This window comes from Strix aluco, chromosome 2 (assembly GCF_031877795.1).
Source record: "Strix aluco isolate bStrAlu1 chromosome 2, bStrAlu1.hap1, whole genome shotgun sequence".
Lineage (NCBI taxonomy): Eukaryota > Metazoa > Chordata > Aves > Strigiformes > Strigidae > Strix > Strix aluco.
In genome coordinates this window covers 105,163,773-105,186,561 of record NC_133932.1, presented here as the reverse complement: position 1 = coordinate 105,186,561, position 22,789 = coordinate 105,163,773, and the positions used below count along the sequence as shown (strand labels likewise).

Below are 22,789 nucleotides of genomic sequence, written 5' to 3'. Positions count from 1 at the left end.
ATAACACTGAGTACTATAATTTCTATAGGAATTTCACAACCACAGTTCTGCATAAAATCAATACATTCAAGCAATTCAGTTTCAGCTGTTAGGGTCTTTACTGAGTCCATTCACTTGGTAGATCTTCTGGGTTAGTATAAACTATTTCTGTTACACACCTTGCACGGACCCAAGAGGTTGGACATCCCTGTAGAAGATGTCGGACAAAGGCAGGGTTTCCAGCAGAGAATCCCCACTGCTCATTTGCTTTGGACATCAGGCAAAAAGGTCTTGCTGGTCGTTATTAGATTACCCCTCTTCAGAGTTTTAAACAAGGTTATAACTTGAGTTTTTTTTTTTCATCCAGACAGTGTGACTCAGTGGGAAATGTGTATGCCTATTTCAGGATAGGATTTGACCTAAATTTACTTCTTGGTCAGATTTGCGTACTGAACTCTTATTTTTGGCAACTTTGAATTATCTCTACTGTGGTCTGAAAAAATTGCTGACTGATTAGTGTTAGTGATTTATATTTCAATATCCCGCATTTCTTTGCTGATCTGTTTGTATATGACTGTAAGTGGGTTGCCCAGTCAATACTAGTGTCTCAGAAATTTGAGACTCTGTCTGGGAGAAATTTTTTATCTCAAAGGAGAAGAACAAGCATTTGGGGTGTCAGGGAGGGGATGGAACTGGGCTTTAGCCTTGTCAATATGGTGAAGGAGGGAATGAGTTTGTAAATGGTGTTCAGATGCAACAGTTGTTTCATCTTCATCACTGTTATGCTGTGAGTGAAGAGTATCAGAAGAGGAAGAGAGAGAGAATGGTCACTCAAAGGGAAAAAGAAACTGAGGGGAAAAAGCAGAAAAGCATGGCATGGAGCAAAGTAGGGAGAGCAGATGGCACGAGTCTGGCAAGAGGTGGAGAAAAAGGCCAGAGGAAATGTGGTAAAGCCCTGCCAGACACTGTGTACATTTACTCTGCACTTTAAGACAGCTTTCTCCAGGTTAGCAATTATATCAAGCTGGTTTGGGGACCTGCAGGTAGCAATGAAGATGCAATGGCAAAGGCTTCATCTTGGCTGTTCAGGGATCCTAGGAATGTATTTTGGATGCTGTCACACTGATATCTGTGTGTACTTTGTTTTAACAATTGTTACAAGCCAGGAAAGACAGATTAAGGTAGCACAGTAATGTCTCCGTGCTGCAAATGCACCTTTGTTTTCCCCTTCCCCTCTTTCCTCCCCGTTGACCAAAGGCTCCTCTGCTTCTCTTACCAGATAAGGGTTGCTGAATAAATACGTAGCACAGAAGACTTGGTGAAGCAGATTCTTGACCTGACTTCAATCCAGCTTCAGATTTGTGTATGAAAATGCAATAGGGTAATTTATCACCTTTATTCAGGTAAACAGATAAAATTGAGGGCAACTACAACCTTCATTTGTATGCTGAAAGTTAGAGGGAAGTTAGGCAGTTAGATAGCAGCACCTTTACCTGTCTGACATAGATTACTCAGAAGGGAGTAATCATCATAGTTTTCTACTGGCAACTTTACCTGATATTGGCAGGTAAATCACAGAGCAGAGCATGATGCTGTCCTCTAGCTTTGATACTTGTAATTGTAGCAGTTCTTCACCAAACATCCGGTATAACCCATGCAGGACTTTCAGTATAGCTTTTAAAAATAACTAAGGAGTTTGAAATAACCATGCTCTATATAAGAGCAAACAATAAAATGCATGTGGTGGAGGCTTCATTAAGATTGCTTGACCTATGAGTAACATAAAAAGGAGGACAAGACAGGCTTTCCTAGTGATTTACTTTCTATGTCCATGAATCATGTTTTTTTCCTCTGTTATTGTGATTGCATTTTTTTTCTCAGCACTGCTCACCCTATCATTATGGGTAGAAAAAAGTAAAGGGATTGTGATATTTTCTCAGCAGTGATGAAAGGAACAGGACACTTCAAGGACATGCTATAAAAGTTGTTAGGACTGCAAGATGCTGTAGCTTCTTCAAGATGAAAGTGCTGTGTGTGGTCCATACTGGATTAATGTGAGTCATGCTGAAGGATGCTAGCTATACCATAAGTGATATTGATCTTGTATGTTTATTTTTTAACTTATCAATTATATTAACTTCCTTTTTTTTTTCCCCAGCATTTGTGGGTGAGCACACTTTTGAGGCCATAAACCCCATGGGAAGGAGCCAGGCAGTTCACGTTGCCAGAGAATCTGGCAAAAGATACTGTTTAAATCTTTACCACCAGCAACAGAGGGTTGTTTAAAAATAACTATATGTTTCAGCATAATGTCTTCAAGGGGCTTATTAGAAAAGAAGAAACAAAGGCACAAAATTTTGAAATTTTTAAAGAGCTTTCAAAATGTTAAGGAGTATTTGCAAAGTAGTGAAGTTAAATATATTTTAACATGGATTGATATGGGTTGGCTTTTTCCCTATTTTTGGTATAGCGGAAGGGAATAGTAAGCAGGAGGGGTTGGGTGCTCTGCAGTTGGTGAGAAGCCCTGGGATTGGAAACCACAAAATGAAAAACAGCAGATGTGAAACAGTGGCTTCTGACTTCCTTCATATGAGCACAAATGCATCAACTTAATAACATCATTTAAAACTCCTCTTTTGGAGCCATGGAAGAAAAGAACACGGAAGTAATTAGTACTAGTCTAAAAAAATCCACAAGACAACATTTGTCCTTGGTAAAATGTTTCTTCATATTGCTTTATGGTTCCTATTTATCCAGACAAATTATTCCCCAGACATAAAGCAGCACTTCTGACATCATATGAGATTACTATGCAAGATTATAATGTGGACGTGGCTTTGTCAGAAAAGACAAATGTTCCTTGGGCCGTGCAGCAGAGCTGTTTGCTGACTGAAGGGAAGTCTGGAAACTCCCACACTACACCAAACTTCAGGCTGTAGTTCTCTTCAAAAATAATAATTTTAATCCAATTATACTAGCAGGTCGGAGAATCAGTGGGCTTTCATACTGATGGTATTCTGTGAAATATTAGTTGAGCTATGCAGCTGAATAACTAGAGAGGATTTAATTATGACAGTTAATGGTGTTTTTCAGAGCATCAAAGACCTAGCCAGCAGATTATGCAGCAGATGTATTATTACATGAAGTAGAAGTTGATCACAGTTTTCGGGATATTTGGGGTTTTTGTACCAAGCAAGAGCATAATTATTGAATAACTTCTACTATCATTCTTACAGGTGTTTTCTTGTTTTGTTTTGTTTCCCCTCCCCCAATAGTTACTTTTATCTGGTAGAATATAAAGTTTCTCTTAATAGAAGCTGTGGAGAAGGAACATTGGCTTCTAATAAGCTCAGTACACTTAACATCATACTACTAAACATGTGGTTTGGCATACACAGAGGCTAAAGGTAGACTCTTTTATCTTAAAGTTGTTGTTAAAAACTCATGCAAGCTGAGTAGTATTTTTCTTCAGAAGGAGTTTAGGCAGTAAGAGTGGTACAAGTCTTCTCAAGCTCTGAAAGAATGGCAGGAAACATAGGCAGTTATCAGCAGAGCAAACACGGGTCGCTCACAGGTGGGCTGAAGGATATTATCTTCCATTTTGTTAAAATATCTGCAGGCAGCCAGAAGCAATCTAATTTTTGCAGTGCTGTTTTATTAACTAAAAGAACCTCATGAAATTTTTACATATAAGCTGCATTGTGAGGTCTCAGCTCTTCTGAAGACAGCAGCTACAGTGGAACAAGTTTGTGAGAGGTTGAGGTAGACATTATAGCACACTTATCACATGTACTGTGGCTAGTGCTTTTCCATGGTGTGCGAAGTCAATACTATAAATACCAACTACCTCCAAAACTGGATAAATGCCTTTGTTGATGTCAGAGGGTGGACATGACAGACCAAGAAAATGATGGCTATGCAGTTGTTTGGTGTCTCCACCACATGGCAGCTTCTCGTCAGCTGTGACATCAATGGGATCACTCCCCTTTTTACCAGCAGCAGTGTTAGTTCTGTGGCATTCAAGTAATACAGGAGAAGACTTGTGGCAGATTTATGAGAGAGTCTCTAACTGACAGTAGTTTTGTTTAGGTCTCCCATGAAAAATCACAAAACCAAATGGCACCATTTGAGAGAAAAAGCTTGTGATGTTCTGAGTAGTGTATTTCCTAATGGTAGCGCTATGGTGACATATATTCCTCTGTTATATCTGCCACATTTAGTTCAGATTGAAAGCAGTATGCAAGTGTGAAAACATCCCTTTTTACAGTAGCAGTGTTTGAAGAATTTCTTCTGGGAAGAGCACTGAACTGGTAGATCACTGTTGAGGTCCTTTTGGCCTAACAGGCCTTTTCCAATTCTGCAAAGCTGACAACAGTTAAGGGAAAAGATGATCAGCCTTTGCTGGGACACTGGTTGTATGACAAATGGAAGCGGGTCATTCTGGACATAAAATTTAATGGAAACATGTTTTGTCAGCGTCAAGACATTTGAAGACCCATCTGCTGAGGGTGTGTGTCGTGACATCTGTTTAGAGGGAGGCGTAAAATTCCCCTTGTGAATCATGCCAGTTCTGCAGAGCTGGGAAACTCAGGCTCCTTCGCTTCTCTTGTTATGTTTGGTGTCTCACCCTTGAATGGGAAGGACTGTGGTTTGCCAAGGGTTCCAGTGGAAAATAAGGTTTAAAAAAAATTTGGAGAAATCAGATGGTAATTTCTCATATCATAGATGTTGTGAAATTTGGCTCTTATTGTGGCACTATTAAAATGTCTGAAAATGGTTTGTTTCTTAAAATACTGTAGAAAAGGTTTTGGTGATGCATCCTTTCCAAATGGAATAATGAGTGAGAAAGTGGAAGGCAAAATGCAGGAGTTTGTTTCAGGATCATGGATATTGTGCATTAGATATTATAGATTAGAATGGAAAACTTGTTATTTAAAACTGCTGTTCAAAATCTTATGGTTTGGACTAGTTAATTTTCTCTTCCACTTGGGTTTGAACATTTCATGTCCCTTGGAGATTAGATGTTGAAACTAATGTTCCCAGTAATAATGCATTAAACTGGAAAGTGCTGGATCTCAAGCATATTAATCAGTAAATACTCTGAGTTTTTATTGTTGCCATATACCTTTTGATAGCCAGTCCCATAATAATATAATATGATGCCTCGAACGGATGTGTTTATTGTTCTAAAAAGATGAATAGGCATATGTTGACCCTGGCTGCCGGATAGAAGGGAAAATTTCCAAAACATTAAATGTAATATTGAACTTGCTGCATTAAATGGTCTATCTTTATTTTGGCTAGGTTGCTTATCTGTTAGTTGTGATCTCTAAGTCTAGTTACAAATATTTTTTAAAATACTGTCAGAAAATCAAATCCTGTATTTGCAATCATAGTGGGCAGAGGGACAAATCAGTCTCTTGTCTTATTGTGATATGCCAAACACTTCAAAATGCTTCTACATCAATGCATTTTGAGGTGAATACTGCTGTAAAATCCAGGTCACCTCAAATGCACTGAAGCTGAAAAACGGCCTCAGAAGTTTTTTGGTAATATATATGCCCACTGAGTTAAAAAATCAGTTTCCTCAAGGCAGGTTTCTTAGCATGGCTGCAGTCTTACAGTAAGGTATCAAACCAGTCTTTCTTATAAAGTCGAGCTGCCTCTGCCTCATACTTTGCAGCTCAAATAACGGGCAGATGAAGCACAGGACAACCACTGAGCTCATAAGCATATCCTTAAAGGGATCTATTTTGTGGAATTAGAGAAAATAGAGTCTGTTTGGAATAATCTAGCTAAACTACCAAATATTCAACTTCCATTTATTTTCAGTTGTCTGTGGAGGTAAGGAGATTAGTATTTGCCTACAGATGAATCACACTGGATCTGCCTTTTAAGTTGTTACAGGATATTCAGTTGGGTAGGCACATCTGAAGGGTTGAAATGAGAGAACTGTCTCTCGTTTGTTTTCTTCAGTCAAGCATAAATCTCTAATTTTAAGGGCATTCTACCCTTGGTTTAGATTTGTTTATTTTAGTTTTATAGACCCCGTTTTAAATCCATTTTAATGAGCTGTTTATGCAGTGATAGTGTTTTAAATATATGTTTAGGTTCTACGCAAGTCTGAGGCAATGATGCGTGAAGAGGGCATGAATTAATAATACGACAAAGGCAACTGAAATACCTCCGATGTACCAGCCAAACAAGATTCTGACATGGGTGCCTGTCTGCCCGTTTGCTTGCCCCTGCCTGAGACTGACAGTTCAAGCTGCTGTTTCTCTCCCCAGGGGTGGCAGATTTTGCTGGCCTTCATGCATCCTGGAGCTAGTTAGGACTCCCAGCCTAGTGCATGCACAGAGTCAATGATGCTGTCTGTGGTTGTGAGTGTGGGATGAAGATCAGGGAACAGAGGAATGCCAGGAACCAGCATTTCATCCCGTATGCCATCTGCAGGACAGTCATTCTGCACTTAGCTTGCTCTGTAATGGGTGAAGTGAAGTAGAATGGTACTAAGACTCAAGCCAGCACCTCCTATCAGCTCAATAGTCAGCTTCACCCAAGGCCATTCACACCTGGCCAGCTTGAGAACCTCAGCAAGTATTTGAAAGGTGCTGGAAGCAAACACAGATCCCAGAAACCCAGAAGCATCTCTGATAGGGATCATGATGCGTGGATATTAGCTGGGCAAAGACTTTACAGATGCTTTGTTCAACTGCAGCTTTTCTAATCATGGCAGATCTGCATGTGACAGTAGAGTGACCTGAGCCTTGCCACAACACAAGGTATGACAAGGCCTTTTGATGGTCTTTATGTGTGCCTACTTCCTGGACACTCATAAGGAGCTTCATAATTTGTCTCCAGACATATCTTGAATGCAGTAACAAGAATAATAAAAACTCAAATAGCAATTTGGTGCTCTGACCATCTGGGATCCAGGCTGAGAGATGAGATATAGTACAGACCCTAAAGCTGTTAGTAAGGTAAGCTTTCTTACTCTTTTTTGTAATTAATTTAAATGGTTCTTAAATGATTTTTAAATGAGTTCATACTCACAACAGCTTTGAAAATCTGTGTCTTGCCAGTGGGATCTGACTGCTGCTTCTACTTCTGTGTCTTGGTCTGATTCCCAGCTGGAAAAACCAAACCTCTGTATCAGCTGGGTGCAACCTCAGCACAGTGATAAAAGAAAGAAAATGAAAATAGTTGGAGGCTTTTCTGAACACCATTTAGAGAATCCTTTTTCTAATACATGGACCCCAGAGACAAAAGAAAACAGAGAGAAAGAAGACACTACATGTGCCTATTAGCATAAGTATGTGATGGTTGTGTTACTTGCTTGAAAAAAGGATGCTGAGAAGTACTGAGTGTATGAAGTTAAAGCTGATGAAAGTGTAATACACAGTAGTATTTTATGGAAGATCACTTTTTAACAGGGTTTTCTTTTCTCCTGATAGAATAGCCTGGAAAGATTGAATTGGGTTTTATTCCACTAAAGCAAGAGACTACATGTTGAGGTATAAGGGAGGAACTGGAAGAATGACAGAGCCAGAGCAGTTAATTCTGGGCTCACCTTTGGGTTTGTACATCCCAAGTATAGCAGCAGAGTAAAGAGGAGTTACAACTGTGCCAATTCTCTTCCAATCTGAAATTGTGTCTCCATGGCAGGGTGTGCCACTCCAGTGCTGCCATTCTCAGACTCATTAGACTTATTAAGAGACAGAGCTAATGCTATCAGGTGCAGTGGTACACTGATGCAAATGAGCAACTTTTCAGGGCCCAAGTTAAGCCAATATGGCACTGTACCCTGTGACCATGGCAGCTTGTTTGGAGTTAGGAGCGCTTATGCTGAGGCTGTGTATCAAACACTGATGTGCTGGAGAAAGCCTCCTGTGAGTATGATGGAGTTAGACTTCCAAAAGCCTGTATAGGAGGACTAACAAGGATGAATTCCAGTTAGCAGCAAAGGGGAAGGGGAATCCATCCAGATGCCAGATGCTGGGTTCAGCGAAAAAGAAGAGGGAAAAAGGATATTTGTTTCCCTGAAGGACTTCTTTTAAGTTACAGGTGAAGCTGGGGACAAGTGAGAAACTCTCTTATTTAAGGGTGGACATAGGTTTTTGGCCAGGTGGATAGTCTAATACTGACTACACCATTTTTGTTTCATTAAAAAATTCTGTCTTTAATACAAGAGGAGTGGCAGAAAAACATCCTGAGATTTTAAATTTTGCAGCCAGCACCACAAAGCCCAGAATCAGTGCTTGGCAGCCCAGCTATTAGCAGCATTGTCCCATGCTTTGCTGCAGTGCTGACTGCAGCAGCAGTAGTTTGAAGAGCTGGTGCTGCCTGAGGTTGCCAGCTGAGCCCCAACACTGGCTTCTGGCTGGCCTTTTTAGAGGGCAGCCAGCTGATGTCTCCACAATGCTGTCTCAGGGCTGTTGGTCAGATGGCTTACACCTTTTGATCTCAAAAAACTTATGTCACCAGCGAGGCTTAGGACTAAAGCAGCCAAAAGGCACTTTTTTCAGGACAACCAAAAGGTGCATTTTTCTACCAGGGGCTCCCAATATTTTTTTTTCCTTTTTGCTGTTGCTCTATGCCTGACAGACACTTGCCATCCCTGCTTGAAGATTCGCACAGTGGTGGGCAGCCTGGGGTTAACCTGAGCAATTCAGCCAGCTGTCTTTCAGACCTGGATTTAAGAGCCTGCTGTCAGCATTTGCAATCCATGCTGCTGAGAATTACCAGGCCCAAGAACAAGTAACGTCACCAAAAACACAATTCAAAGGCTTGCATTTCAGTCCATGTTTAGCAATTGCCTCTTAAATTGGCTGTGAATCTTGTAGGAGACACGTGAGGTGCCCTGGGAAGCTTTATCACAGAATCACAGAATCATCAAGGTTGGAAAAGACCTTGAAGATCATCTAGTCCAACCATTAACCTAACACTGACTGTTCTCAACTACACCAGATCCCTCAGCGCTATGTCAACCCGACTCTTGAACACCTCCAGGGATGGGGATTCCACCACCTCCCTGGGCAGCCCATTCCAACGCCTAACAACCCGTTCTGTAAAGAAATACTTCCTAATATCCAGTCTAAACCTTCCCTGGTGCAACTTGAGGCCATTCCCTCTCGTCCTATCGCTTGTTACTTGGTTAAAGAGACTCATCCCCAGCTCTCTGCAACCTCCTTTCAGGTAGTTGTAGAGGGCGATGAGGTCTCCCCTCAGCCTCCTCTTCTCCAGACTAAACAACCCCAGTTCCCTCAGCCGCTCCTCGTACGACATGTGCTCCAGACCCTTCACCAGCTTCATTGCCCTTCTCTGGAGATGCTTGAGTAATTCAATGTCCTTTTTGTAGTGAGGGGCCCAAAACTGAACACAGTAATCGAGGTGCGGCCTCACCAGTGCCGAGTACAAGGGCAAGATCACTTCCCTGTCCCTGCTGGCCACGCTATTTCTGAGGAGGGATACCAGGATGCCGGTGGGAATTGCCACTGAGGGTTTTTGTACCAGCTTCCCAACCCTTTTCATCTTGCTCCCAGGCTGAGAGCCAGGAAAGATCCTGCTCAGCTCAAGTGTACCAGAGTGTGTTTCCCAGGTATGTTAGCTGTGTCCAGGGGATGCCTTATGGTAGGAGTATGACTGCACAACTAAGTACAGCTGAGAACAGTGCAGGGAGAGGAGGAGGACAGGGACTGGCAAGACTAGACAGTTTAATTGTGAGACACTGAAGCCCTTCCCTTCTCCCTCACCTGAGCAGCCAGGTAGTCCCTTTAGCTTGCATGTGAGGAGCTTCTCTTCAGCACTTGATCTGCGCATTTTCAGGGTCCCACCAGACCCAGGCGAAATAAATACATACATACATACATAAATAGAAAAATCCTAGCAAATGAAACAAATCAAAATCACCACCAGAAATACAGAATCAGTGGTAGGAAGGAGTAGAGCTTGGTTGTAAGTGGGTCACATATAGGAGACACTGCAAATTTCTTGCTCCATAACAGATCATTTCCACCTCTGGGTGCTGTTCACAATAGAAGCTCCATTGATTTGATGCTCAAACAAGAGGACAGAGGAGGATGACATCCTGGAAGAGTCTTTCACCACCTTGTGAAGGACTGGGACAGTCTCTCCACTGAGAGTTTCAGAATAACTTGTTTTACTGCATGGGACCTACAGGCTTGAAGCCTTTGAAGAGCCAGGAACAAGGCTGGTTTAGTCCAAATTGTCTTGCAGCTGTATAAGGAGGAGGGCAGCACATCTGTAAATTGCTGTCTAGAGATACACATACAGACTGACAATTTCTGTGCATCCTTCAGCAAAAATAAGAAGTGACCCTCCAGGAGGGTGTCCATGTAGGCACTCTTCCTTCTTTGCCCCAGGTTGGAAGTCTTTGGGCACAGTTAGGGACTGACTGAGGCTATCCCCTTGGGATAAGAAGAGGGAGGAAATTAGTATCCCAAGAATACCAATTTATTGTAGTGGTGGTGCATGGATGCTGCCCTCCATCCTGTGGGTAGAGCAGGATAGAGACAAATGCTGCTGGGGGAAAGCCTACCCCGCAGCCCGGCTGTATGGCTACTCATTCCTGTACTCCTGCCCTTGCAAATCTTCATTTCTAATGGCTTTTCTTCCTCTCTGCCTCACTCTGTCAGTCTGAACTTGGTTTTCAGCCCCATCAAAACCCTTCAACCACCACCCTGCTTCCCACCTCTTTGGTCTTACTTTCCTTAATCTATTCTAACTCCCCACCTTTCCCGTATATTCCAGTGGAACAGAAATTGCTGCTAAATGCCAAAAGATACCCCCCATCCAAAATAAAATAAAAAAGTAGCCTTGAGATGTGAATGTAGTGACTGTAATTAACTATCTAATCTCATGACGATTGTCCTCTCTCTTCTTTCTCCCTTAGGCTTTGGTGTTCACTCTCACTTCTGCAACAGGAGCAAATTCCTCATGACAGAGGATTGTCTTTTGCTTGTTTGATGTGCTTATCTGTTTTAAGCACTACCTTAATGGTAGTTCTAAAAGTATAAGGCACAGAATAGTTTCTCTACCCAAACTGTACAGTACTGAGACCCTATAGCATGTTACTGGAAAGTCTGTTTTATTCCTGCGGGTGAAACAACAGATCATCTTAACAGGAAATGAAATGACTAATAGCAACTGGCCCACACTGCTCCTGTGACAGGCCAGCTTGTTGAGAGTGGTTTGGTGACTGATAAGATAAGGGAGTGGAAAAGAGATGTTGAGAGGCCGTTTCACTGAAACTTAAACAAATATCTTGGGCTGTAGATTAGTTGATGTCCTGCCCTAATATTTCAATTTTATTATTAACCAGAAAAACAAAAACAAATCAAAGTTCCCAAGGCACAACAAAACAAAGTGAAAGTTCCCAAGGCACAACAAACCAAAACAGGCTAAATCAAAATATGCTCAAAGACATGCATAATGTATTAACTGTATTTTGCTTCATTTGTAAAGAGCAAAAGAGAACAAGTAACCAGTGTTTTGGCCCCTTATGGGCCTTTGTCAGGGACACACTTCTCTGAGTTTTTCGGTGGGAAAAAGGATTTAAAAAATTTTTTTTCATAAGAGTTTTTCAAGATGCCCTACAAATATATATTAACTATTATAAGTTCTTGGGTTTTATTTGAAACAGGACATTTCCACCTCTCTGACTAATTGATTTCCATCTCGCTGACTAATTGGAGGAAATTTATGCCACAAATAAAACAACCAGTTTAAACCTGCAAGCCTCTAGCCACATATCCTTTTTCATGAAAGTGGGTGCTACTGAGCTGTACAGAACATTTACATGCATGTGGGCTGCCAGGATTGGACCTTTAAACATAGTTTCTGTGGTATCCTCCTCAAAATTGCAAGTAATAATTTAGAAACTTTTTTTTTCTTCCCATCTTAGTCATAAATCCTCTTACAGTGTAACTCTTAAGTAGATTTAAAGACAATATTTTAAAATCAAGTGTTTCTTTTTTTGTTGTTCTTTCGTTTTTGGTTTTGTTTTTTTTTTTTTTCTTTGCCTTGAGGGGGAGTATCCTGCAGATGCTTTAGAAATTACAGCCTTATTTCCAGTGCAGAAACAACCGTTCTGGCTCAAGTGCTGTCCTTAGCCTGACTCCTGTCCACATGCTGTCTGGTCCACACCCAGCTGTCTGTTGTTTTGTGCCAGACCCAGCCATCACTTGGAAACTTGTAGGAAATATCATCAAAATATATCCTAAACAGAAGAGCATGGGGTTTCTGAGGGACTTCATATCCTCTTCTGCATTTCAGGCACTATATATATGCTGTGGTGGTGTTGGCAGATGGAAACTAGTGTTTTTAGCAAGTTGATTTTAAAGGTGGCAGATACCAGGCAAACAAAACAAAACAGATTTTCTTCCTATTCTAATTCTTGTTGGATATACACCTGAATATCTAAAGAAGCAGTATGAATTGCAAACCTTTACCTGAAATGACCTTTGCAAAAATATGGATATTCGTCTTTGCAAATTTGTAATCTAGTACGTATAAGGATTTCTTTTGTTGAACTAATTCTCAAAATGGTCTCAGGATTTCTCTGTGACCCCTTTACACCTTTTCTGATTTTTTTAATAGGTTCTATGTTCAAAAGCTTGAAAAACTAAATTGAAATATTTCAGTCTAACTGGAGAGAATGTACAAAAGTAGAAGCTTGTATATCAGAGAAGAGCCCCACTTGTGTTTGTAGCGTGCAAAATACATCCTATGCTGCCATATATGCAGACCATCCCTGGTTTTGGAAATGTTTTATGACACATTTCTTCCTTCACTAATTTCTTGCTTTTTTGGTCATTTGCATGTGTACACAGAAGTTCAGCTGCACAAATGGCTGCTGTTCTTTGGAAATATAGCTCTTAGAACTAGGCTATGGGGGCCCTGTCTCCATCCTTTCTGGAGGTGACCTATGTTTGTAGTTATGCAGTCTTCAGTGTAAGAGCTGCCTGTGCATACAGCTTTTCCATTATTCTGTTATACCTTCCATTATTAGCTCATGGCACAGATGCTTTGGCAATGGGCACATTACAAATGTACATACAAGTCACTTGCAGGCACAGGAGGAATCTGTTTTATTCAAAACATGACCTTAATTTGCGTGGCTGTAATTGCTTGAGTGTAGATACTTTGCAATTTTAGTGTCTGTGCAAGAACAAGTGCTGTAAGAATTTACTGCAATACAGAATTCTTGCTACTCTTTGGTGTTCAGTGGACACAGGCTGGTTTTACAGAAACTTTCCACTTGCAAGGCTATAGAGACATGAAAGGATGCCATTAGATCTCCCTTGGACTACACCCCCTGATATATGATTGCTGTTTTTTTGAGGGGTGTGTTTTATTTCATTCAAGTTTTTCTTTGTTGAAAGCTTTTTGCCAGTAGTTGCAGGCTCCAAAGTCAGTGATAACATGGCAAAGGCACATCGCAAATCTAACAGATCCTAATTATACTTTTGTTTTTTAAAGTCTCTGTCAGGATGATTTCTGCTTAAAGAGCAGCTTGCTAAACTGGAAGCAAGCAGGCTGGTGATGCAGGTAGGAAAACTGGAAAAATAATGATCCTTCCTTCCATCAAGGTCAGCTGCCTGCTCGTTACTGCGATGGCATGTAGTTGCAGAATCCCTCAGGTGTCCTTGCTGATTCTTGCTGATAGAGAGCCAGAAAGCCTCCTCTCATCTCAAGCAGAACCTGTTGTATGTGAACGTTGGCATGGTGAGACACACGTGTATCCCCTCCAGGCTTACTTACGTGACACACAACGACTGGGAGTGAAAGTGGAGACCAGCAAGAAGATCCAGCAAATCTTTATCCCAACAATTTATCTAGTAAGAAATAGCCTTTAGGAACCCCCACAAGCACTGCTCATTCCTCAGTAGTCCAAAAAAGAACATATTTCCAAATCGTGGCTTTGCTCTTCTCTACATAGTTTAAGACAGCAGTTTTCAACCTTAGCTTTGCTGCTAACCTCTTCCAACCACAAAAATCACTTTGTGGCCCTAATCCCATCAGATTATTTTAAATAAATACAAACGTGGCAAGTGCTTCTGCTCCTGCGAGAAGCATTTTGCAACTGTGTTTTAAGTTATGGACCTTGGTTTTAGAGAAGGCAGTTCAGTCCAAAAGACCTTTTCCCTCTTCACATAAAATTGATCATCTGATACCATCAGTGCATAAATTTTGCTGGGTCAAGGACAAGACTTTATTGTAAGTAAATCTCTATAAAAAAAGAGTATCAGAAGAAATCAGAATAAGCCTTTTGCAAGAGAATGCAAACTTAAAGCAAAAAAAAAAAAAAAGAGTAAGTTTGTATAACTCATTAACTTCTGACATTTTAATGCCTTCCCTCCAGGAAAATGGGAGAAGTGGACAGTGTTTCTGATCTAGAAGGGACTTGTTGAAAGTCTTGTCCCCATAGTAAATCCACATTGAACAGAAGAATATCCATGACAGAAAGATACTCATCTGAGTAGTATCTTAAATATTAACCAGAATTTGTATTTCGTGTGAAGATTTCCCAAATCATTGCATGGATCAGGAACTTTTGCCAGCTGCTCCAGTGTTTTGAGCACTATTCCTAACATAAGAGCTTCCTTCATTCTCTTTCTTTTCCTCCAGGAACAAAGTAAGAAGAAAGTTTTACTTTCCACTGCTCCTTATGATCAGTTCTGGGTATGGACTCAATTTGTGCTGCTGTTGCCACTAAAAAAAACCATGATAATGCAAAGTTGCTTTTTCGTTAATAGAGCCAGCATTTGCAGTCCTGATAAAAGCATTCTCCTCCAGGCTGTTGTTTTCTCTAGACTTAGCGCTGCTACTGTGTCTCAGGCAGACTTCATGGGCTTAATACTAAAATGGCTCTTGACTGAGGGAGTTACTCACAAAGGTGGTAGATACATGATTATTTTTCCTCCCACATGCATGTGTGCTTCCTTCCTGGTATTTCGTAGAAATTCTTCCGTCCTGTTATTAGTGGTCTCATTTCTAGGTATACAGAGTTTGTAGTATTGTGTATTGGAGATACAGTTTTGCAGAACAATGAATGATTTTGTTTGCAGAATACCATCGGTCTGGATAGAAGATGAAAATATGTCATCTCTTGACAAAGATTGAATGGATTACGGTATTTTTTTTTTTTTTTAATTTTAAATACTAGGTTACAGAAATGCCTCTGCAGTCAATTGGTTTATACCACTTTTGCCTCATGTTATGATCTGTTCATGCTGGTGCTATGCAGTGTTTAATCATGCTACGCTGATATTAAGAAAATCTGTGTTTGCGTGATACAGTTCCTTATTATATTCTGATGGGCAAATTACTGCTGTTTTTATTCCTGTTAGCATCACCAATAATTTAAGCTCAGTTGTAGCTGCTTCATACTAATATTCAAGTGGTTATGTGCTCTGAAATATTATGGTATTCTCTACCTTTCTCCCCTCATTTCTGTGCAGTTTCTCTTAACTGACTGGTCTGTTTTACCTGTGTGCCTGCTGCTGCTCTGGGCTCAGGTTGCCAACTCTCATCTCCTTGTTTCAGTGCTAGTCCACTTGTAGCAAAAATCTGTATATTTTGCTCAATTTTGGGCACATATTTCTAGGGCATTTTGTTGTAGCTCTGTGCTCTGCAGCCTCCTGGATGCTTTCAGCTGAACCTAGCTTAGCGGGAAGTGTTTATTGCCCTCCATTCAGCACATGTGAAACCACATCTGAAGTTCCTGTGTCAGGTTTTGGGCTCCCCAGCACAAGAAAGGCATGGACATACTGAAGCAAGTCCCCTGGAGGGCCACCAAGATGCACAGGGACATGGAGCAGAGGATGTACGAGAAGTGGAGAGATCTGGGACTGTTCAGATGAAGAGAAGGTCATTGAGGGATCTTACTGCTGTCTGTGACTACCTAATGGGAGGGGAGAGATAAGTCAGAGCCAGACTCTTTTCAAAGGTGCATGGTGATAGGAGAAGAAGCAACAGACACAATTTGGAACATATGAAATTCTGATTATATATATTTGGGGGGAAAAAAATCACCATGACTATGATCAAATACTGACACAAATTGCCCAGTGAGGCTGTGAAATCTCCATCCTCAAAGATACTCAAAACTTGACTGGAGAAGACCCTGATCAACTTACTCTGAGCAGCAGGTTGGACCAGATGGACCCCAGGGGTCCCTTCCAATGTAAATTATACTAAGATAACCTTATCCTGAGAGGGAGAAGGTAGATTATATGGGCAACTTTGGAGGCCTGGATGGGAAGCTCTGGGAATCAGTCTCCAGAGAAGTAAATTCGGGGGAGATAGCTAATCATAGAATAATAGAACAGCCCCGGTTGGAAGAGACTTTGAAAGATCATCTGTCCAACCTTTCATGGGAAAGGGAGTCTAGATGAGATTATCTAGCACCCTGTCCAACTGCACCTTGAAAACTTCCAGTGATAGGGACTCTACCACGTCCCTAGGGAGGTTGTTCCAGTGGTTGATTGTTCTCACTGTAAAAAACTTATATCGAGATAAAACCCCTCCTGGTGCAACTTGTACTCATTGCCTTTTGTCCTTCCCATGTGACTCCTCATAAAGAGAGAGCCTCTTTGTGGCTGACCGTTAAGTACTGGAATACTGTGATGAGGTCCTCCTGAGCCTTCTCTTCTCCAGGGTGAGGAGAGGCAATGGCTGAATGAAATTCCCCTCCAAAGTTTCATGAACAGTGGCACTGGGAGAGAGGAGAGCAAGATGGCTTGCAGAAAGGTGAAGGACAGAAACCAGAACTCTAGCCAGTTCCTCTTCTGTTCTTGGAGGATTTTGAGAGGAACTGGGCACAGAATACCACTGCTGACCTGTGGTTTGTCCAGGACACAGCTAATAGACAAATGACATGGAGCACTGGCTGGCTCCTGTCCCCCTACGTGGGGGCAGTAAGCAGGATCCTGAACAAGGTGCTCACAGCTAGGCAGGGTTGCCTGCCTTCCTTTGCTCCCTGCCTGCCTTCAGTCTCTGAGAACACCCAGGCTGCTGGCAGCACAGCAAGGAGGCTGGCGAGTATCCTTGCATTAGTCTTTATTAAAGGCTGTTAGCATTGTGTGCTGTGACATGTACCTGGTATTTCTGTTTTTTGCCTGGGTTGCATGTTATCATCTTGGATGGATGTGAGCCAGTTTCCAAATCTTGCCCTTCCTCTTTCCTTCCTGCTTGTTCGAAATCCATCTGTATTCAGCAAGTATAAAAGCACTGGCCTACAGAGCCCATGACAGCCAGCTGCAGTCTCCTAGCCCCTTTCTTTCCTGTTTCCCTCATTCATTTTTCAACACTTTTTCTGATGCTCAAAATGGGAACTGTGCTTCTCAGTGCAGAAACTTTCTGCCCCTGCCATCCGTCACACAAGGCGTTCATGTGCCAGTTAGTGCAGGTTAGGAAAAGAATGACTTGTACCATAAAAGTGTGCAGTGAGAGTCAGCTAGTCCATAACTCAGTTTTCAAGTCTATAACAACTTTTGCTCAAACAATTAATTCACTTCACCATTTCAGTTTGTTATGAGCAGTAATCTCAGTGAGGCACTATTCAGCAGCATAAATCCTAGGAAGTCCTTATTTATAAGCATAAATCTTACTGCAGCATCTTCTGATCAGTAAAATGGGTCTTTTGCTGTCTGGTCCAATGTCCTCAATGTCACAGCTGCCTGGGGAAGGGCAAACAAAAACATTAGACTGCCAATGTGAATACTCACCTTCCGTCCTCATACAGCAAACTGTCCCCAAATTGCTGTTCATTGATACCTTCACCCCATGGCCCCCTTCTCACAACAGGTCCCTGTACCAAGGAGTCACAGAGGAGTCAACTGTACAGAGGAATCCGGATTGCCCTGTGCTGTAAACATAAGGCTGGCTTCCATCTTCTGGGTGCTGGAGGAGCTGGAGAGGAGCTATAAACTCCTAGAATCTGTGCTCTGAAAGTCAGTAGGGGAAGAAGAGGAAAAGATATCTATGATGTGCAGAAGTTTCCAAAAATGGCGGCAGGCTCTGTACCTGGCATTGCAGATTTGTGGGTGAAAAAATACATACTTTTTGTGATGGAAAACTGAATAATAAACAGCACCTGTAGTTTCCTTGCCCTTTGGCTATCATAGGTGAAAGGTCCAGACTCTCAGGACACCACCGTTTACAATTTCCCATCATTTGGCAAAGCTGAGTATGAACAAGTTGCAACCTGGGAATCTCTGGAAGTTGAGGGAGGCATGAAAATTTTTTTCTCTGCGAATTTTTTCCAGAGAAGTAAATAGGGCAGTAAGGGGACATTCCCTTCATTGTCATGATACAGGTGAATAAAGTTATACTGGGACCAAGAGTCTAGAAACAAAGGGATGTGCTATGATGGAGTGTTACCTTTCTGTATGAATTAAAAGTAGATAGCAAAGAGCTATCTACAAGTGAACCTGTGAAACCTCATGAACCTTTGTCAAGCAACAACTCTTTTGTAGTTCATGTGTTTTTTATGCATTTGTATTGTTAAAAAATGAGTCTTATTTGGAAGTGTCTTAATTTTGAAAGCTTTTTAATTTCCCCCTTTACGTACTGTTCTCGCACTATATAAAGGCATCATTTGCTGCTTTTAGAAAGTACTGTAAGCTGTAAGACTTGCATAACAAATGCTACATTAAGATAATCAACCTCTTCAGACCAGTAGGTCACGGCACTGAAACTGCCTGTTCATGAAAGCACAAGTTCCTCAGCTTTAGAAACCCATGAAAGCATGCAAATCACTCAAAACAAACCCACAGAGAAATAACCTCCCCTTCCCCACTGCTGCCCTGCTGTGGGAAAGACCTTTTGCTATCCCTGATTTCCCCCCAGAGAGAAATCACATCCACCATGCAATACAAAATTAATAAAGGTATATACAGCATGTTGAGCAAATACTGACATATCCCCAATGATGAATTTACATCCCCCCCATTCCATTTAAAATTAATAAAGGAAGACAGAGCACACAAAACTGACATGGGAAAGTATAAACCCCCCCCACAGAGCCCACCAAGGCTTGGCACTGAGACGGAGCTGCCACGCTGGAGTAAGCAGCTCTAAGCATTAGGCAAAGCACACGTTGGAAATGCCGGTTCTCTTTCTTGGGCAGGTTCAGGAGGGCTCCCTGGCAGTGTGACCGGTGGATTTGTCACTTGGGAGTGGGCATCGTCTGGGGTATTCATTGTGTTCACACTGCTACTGCACCATTCCCTTCTTCCTGCAGGTGACATGCAGGATAAAAGATGCTGTCGTCGGCATGCACTTATGGGACTGTAAAAATGTTCTGTGATCTGAATAGCCAGCCAAAGGCTTCATCGGCCATGGTGATGGACCAGGGACTGCTGAAGCAAGGAAATGCAGATACTATGAATGTCCATGGCATTAGTCCCCTTCAGCAAATAGCCCTATTTTACTATAGAAAAGAGATGAGAGTCCCCAGATATTGCCTTGGGTAAATCTACCTGAATGGTAACCCAGTTCTTGGGTACCTCTTTATGAACTGGGAGGCCTGGCATGGAGATCAAATACCAGGAAGATGGGCTTTAGCATTTGTCCTACAGCAATTAAGCATAATCCTTTATACTCAAAGCAATCAATAACCTCTTCTTGATCGCACATACTATATCTGTACCCTTCAGAGCCATGCAGACCTCCTCCACAAGTGCCAGCCATTGATCTGGCTGCAGAAACTTCCCACAACTGATGGGGAGCAGTTGGAAACTGTCAGTTTTCAAAATGGTTATGGCTGCACATTTCTGAAGAGATAAGAGTTGTCTTGTATTGCATGCTGGCTTCAGGTTAAGCTTTTCTTTATTGCTCTGATGTTCTGCAGACACCACTGGTTACCCCCAGGTTTGCAGCGCCAGCTTCTCCCACCAGTTAATGTGTATTTTATGAGCCCAGAGATGATGCTGTGGAGAGTGGAGCTGTGCCAAGAAGAGTTGTTCCTGCTTGTCTTCATCCTTGTCTTTTTTTTCTGTACTTGCAGCAGCTGAAGGGGGGGAATGCTGTAGATGTGGCAAGAAAAAGCAGTCCAAACTGCTGTGTAGGATGATGGCTGGTGTGCAAATTTACAGCTGCCTGGGAGCAATGTGTCAGCTGTGTGTCTTAGGCTCCTCATGTACCAGCTCTTCACATTTCTTCTAAGAGAAACTGCACCAGTCTGTGGTGGTCTGTTAGAGGTCTGCAAATGGTCCTGGCTACCCCAAAAGTGACATCTATCTGGGGACTGGCTTGCAAAGAATCTGGAGATTTTTCAAGTTTGATCCCCCAGGTGGAATCAAATCAGTCACTAGGCATCCCCTTGTGCCCTGTGGGACAGACCCACAGCCTCCTCCATCTGGCAGCACCTCAGTGGGCCCTGGGTATATGGCCAAGCTGGTAAGTCAAGAATTTCGGAAGCATATTTTGTAAGCAATGCCTTATAGCTAACTGTTTGTTTGGATGAGGCAACTGTGTGGTAGGTAGGATAAAGCTGTTGCAATAAAACATCTTCCTTCTAAGAAAATCCCTTCCTGTAGGTGAGTCTTTAGTCATCTTTGTAACCTTTGTCATCCTCTCCTCCCTGGGGAGTCTTCTCTGTGACCTTTGCTATTCTACCAAGCCATCTCATAAATTATTATTCTTTTAAATGGCACTTAGGCTGTCGTAGTGGCTGCTAGCCTTGAAGATCTGCAGTCTACCCTGTAATTTTGAGAGGGGAAAAAAAATGGTTAAGTGACAGAAGAAATATTGTGCTTCACGATAAAACTACTTTTGTGTTTCGTTTTCTGCTCAAGTCATTCATATCCCTGTCACTAACCTCATTCAGGTCAAGGGCTTGAGGCAGAGAACAGGCATAATATTTTTGTCAGGCTGATGCATCTGAATATTACAAACATCTGTAATTTTGAAATTGAAATGAGCATTGTGTTAAATCCTCAGGCAAATAATATTAAGGTGTAATAGATTACTGAAGTTTGCATTTCTTTTGGCAATTCGGACCAAGGCTCTTTTGGCTGGTTATTTCCAGACATTAATGAACCCGCTTACACAAAGGAAGCTGCTACTTATGGCTGCAGATTGGATCCTGAATTCTGTGAACTTCACAGAAAATTCTATGGGGCAAGTAGTTGAAATAATAAAGAAAAAATTAATCAGGCACACATTAAATGTGAAGCATGGAAGAAAACATCTGCAGCACTCAGTGGATGTCTGGGTAACATACTTGCAGTGCTGTTTTGCCAGCTTACATCTGGAGTGGTTCATCAGAAGAGAACAGATGCTAGTGTGAAATAGGTCATCATAGCAGCAGGGCATCAGAACAGAGACATTTCTTTTTTTCTTGCAGTAACAGCTATTCCTTTTTATTCACACCAATTATGAAAATGTTAGCCAAGTCTGAAATGTGAATGCATGTATTGTGACAAGCCAATACTCTTTAAAGGGCATCAAGGTAAAAACTAACCTAATGAGGAGGCTTCAGAGAAGCAGTCCTTTTGCAGTACACACTAAGTATCCTTTAACAGATATAGTGACTATTTTTTTGTTAAGATTATGATTTTTTTCTCCACACACCCCCCCCTTTTTTTTTTTTTTTTTTTTTTGGTATTTTAGTAGAGATGTTACTAAATGCCTTCTTGGTGGCAAATGCCCAGAAGCAGAGATGCTAATTCATGGGAGTTTCATCAGTCATTTCAAAGGAGAGGTCACATAGATAAGAAAAATGAACAGTACGCAGTATGTGAAGCAGTGACATTCAATGAGTCCTTGTCACTAGCAGCCATTAGCATGCAAGCCTGCTGTTATGTTTCAGTGCTTTATGTGCTTTTCTTGACCAGGCAGGGAGCCTTCGGAGCACTGTAGCAGTTAATACCATACAAGTTATTGTTTCTTTCTTGAATGCCTTACATTTTTAGTACCATTTAGATGCTTCTCTGTCCCCTTGTGCATCTAAAATTTTAAAGAGAATCAAAGAATGCATAATTTATATCTGTCCCAGAGGTAATGGAGTGACTCAATGATATCTGTGAAGGGGATGATTTTAAATTTCATGTCTTATGCAAGAGGTGATTTTTATATGAAAACTGCAAAAATTGGCCTCAGGGATACCCAGATAATTATCCTTACAACAACGGGTGTGGATTCCAGGGGGATTATAGCAGAAAGCTTTAGTGTCTTGTGTATCATCATCCCTTGTGTATCATGGTTGTCATAATCTGAAACAGCAACTGATAGATCTCAGGGAATATAACTTCTATTTTGACGTGGAATAGCACATGCAGGAGGTGTGAAAAGACAGGTTTGCTTTGACTCTGTTGAAGAATTCATGCAAGATGTGAGGCATTTGTTTACTGCTGATATTTTTTTCTTCAGTTAAAGGAAAAAACAATTGTTTACTGATGTTGGGCAGAACCCATCAGTACATGCTTTGTCACACAGCACAGTTCCACAGGACTATTTCTGGTTTCATTTACCAAAAGCCTAGAAGTGCCATGGCTAGAAATAAATGTCTGCTTCTTTGATATGCTATATGTTTGAAAATGCACTTTAAGGTCTGTATTACAGACAGTTCAAAGGGAATATAAATCGGTGCAGTATTGTCTCTTTTTTCTTTTCTCTCCAATCCAGTCCCACATACTCATTGGATTTTTATTGACTATTTTCAATAACATGTCTTTAAAAACAGCTTGCCATTTTGTATTTTATTTAACTTGGACTTTGTTATATTTAAATAATTGTTATGATCTTGCTGCTTCTGTAGTTCAAAACGTTTAACATCCTCTAA

General features: G+C 41.4%; 1 protein-coding gene across 6 annotated transcripts in view; it reads left to right on the top strand.

Moving 5' to 3' along the window:
- The window catches only part of ENOX1 (ecto-NOX disulfide-thiol exchanger 1), a 380,823-nt gene that overhangs the window by 95,856 nt on the left and 262,178 nt on the right, over positions 1–22,789 (top strand). The gene's annotated exons all lie outside the window — the stretch shown is intronic.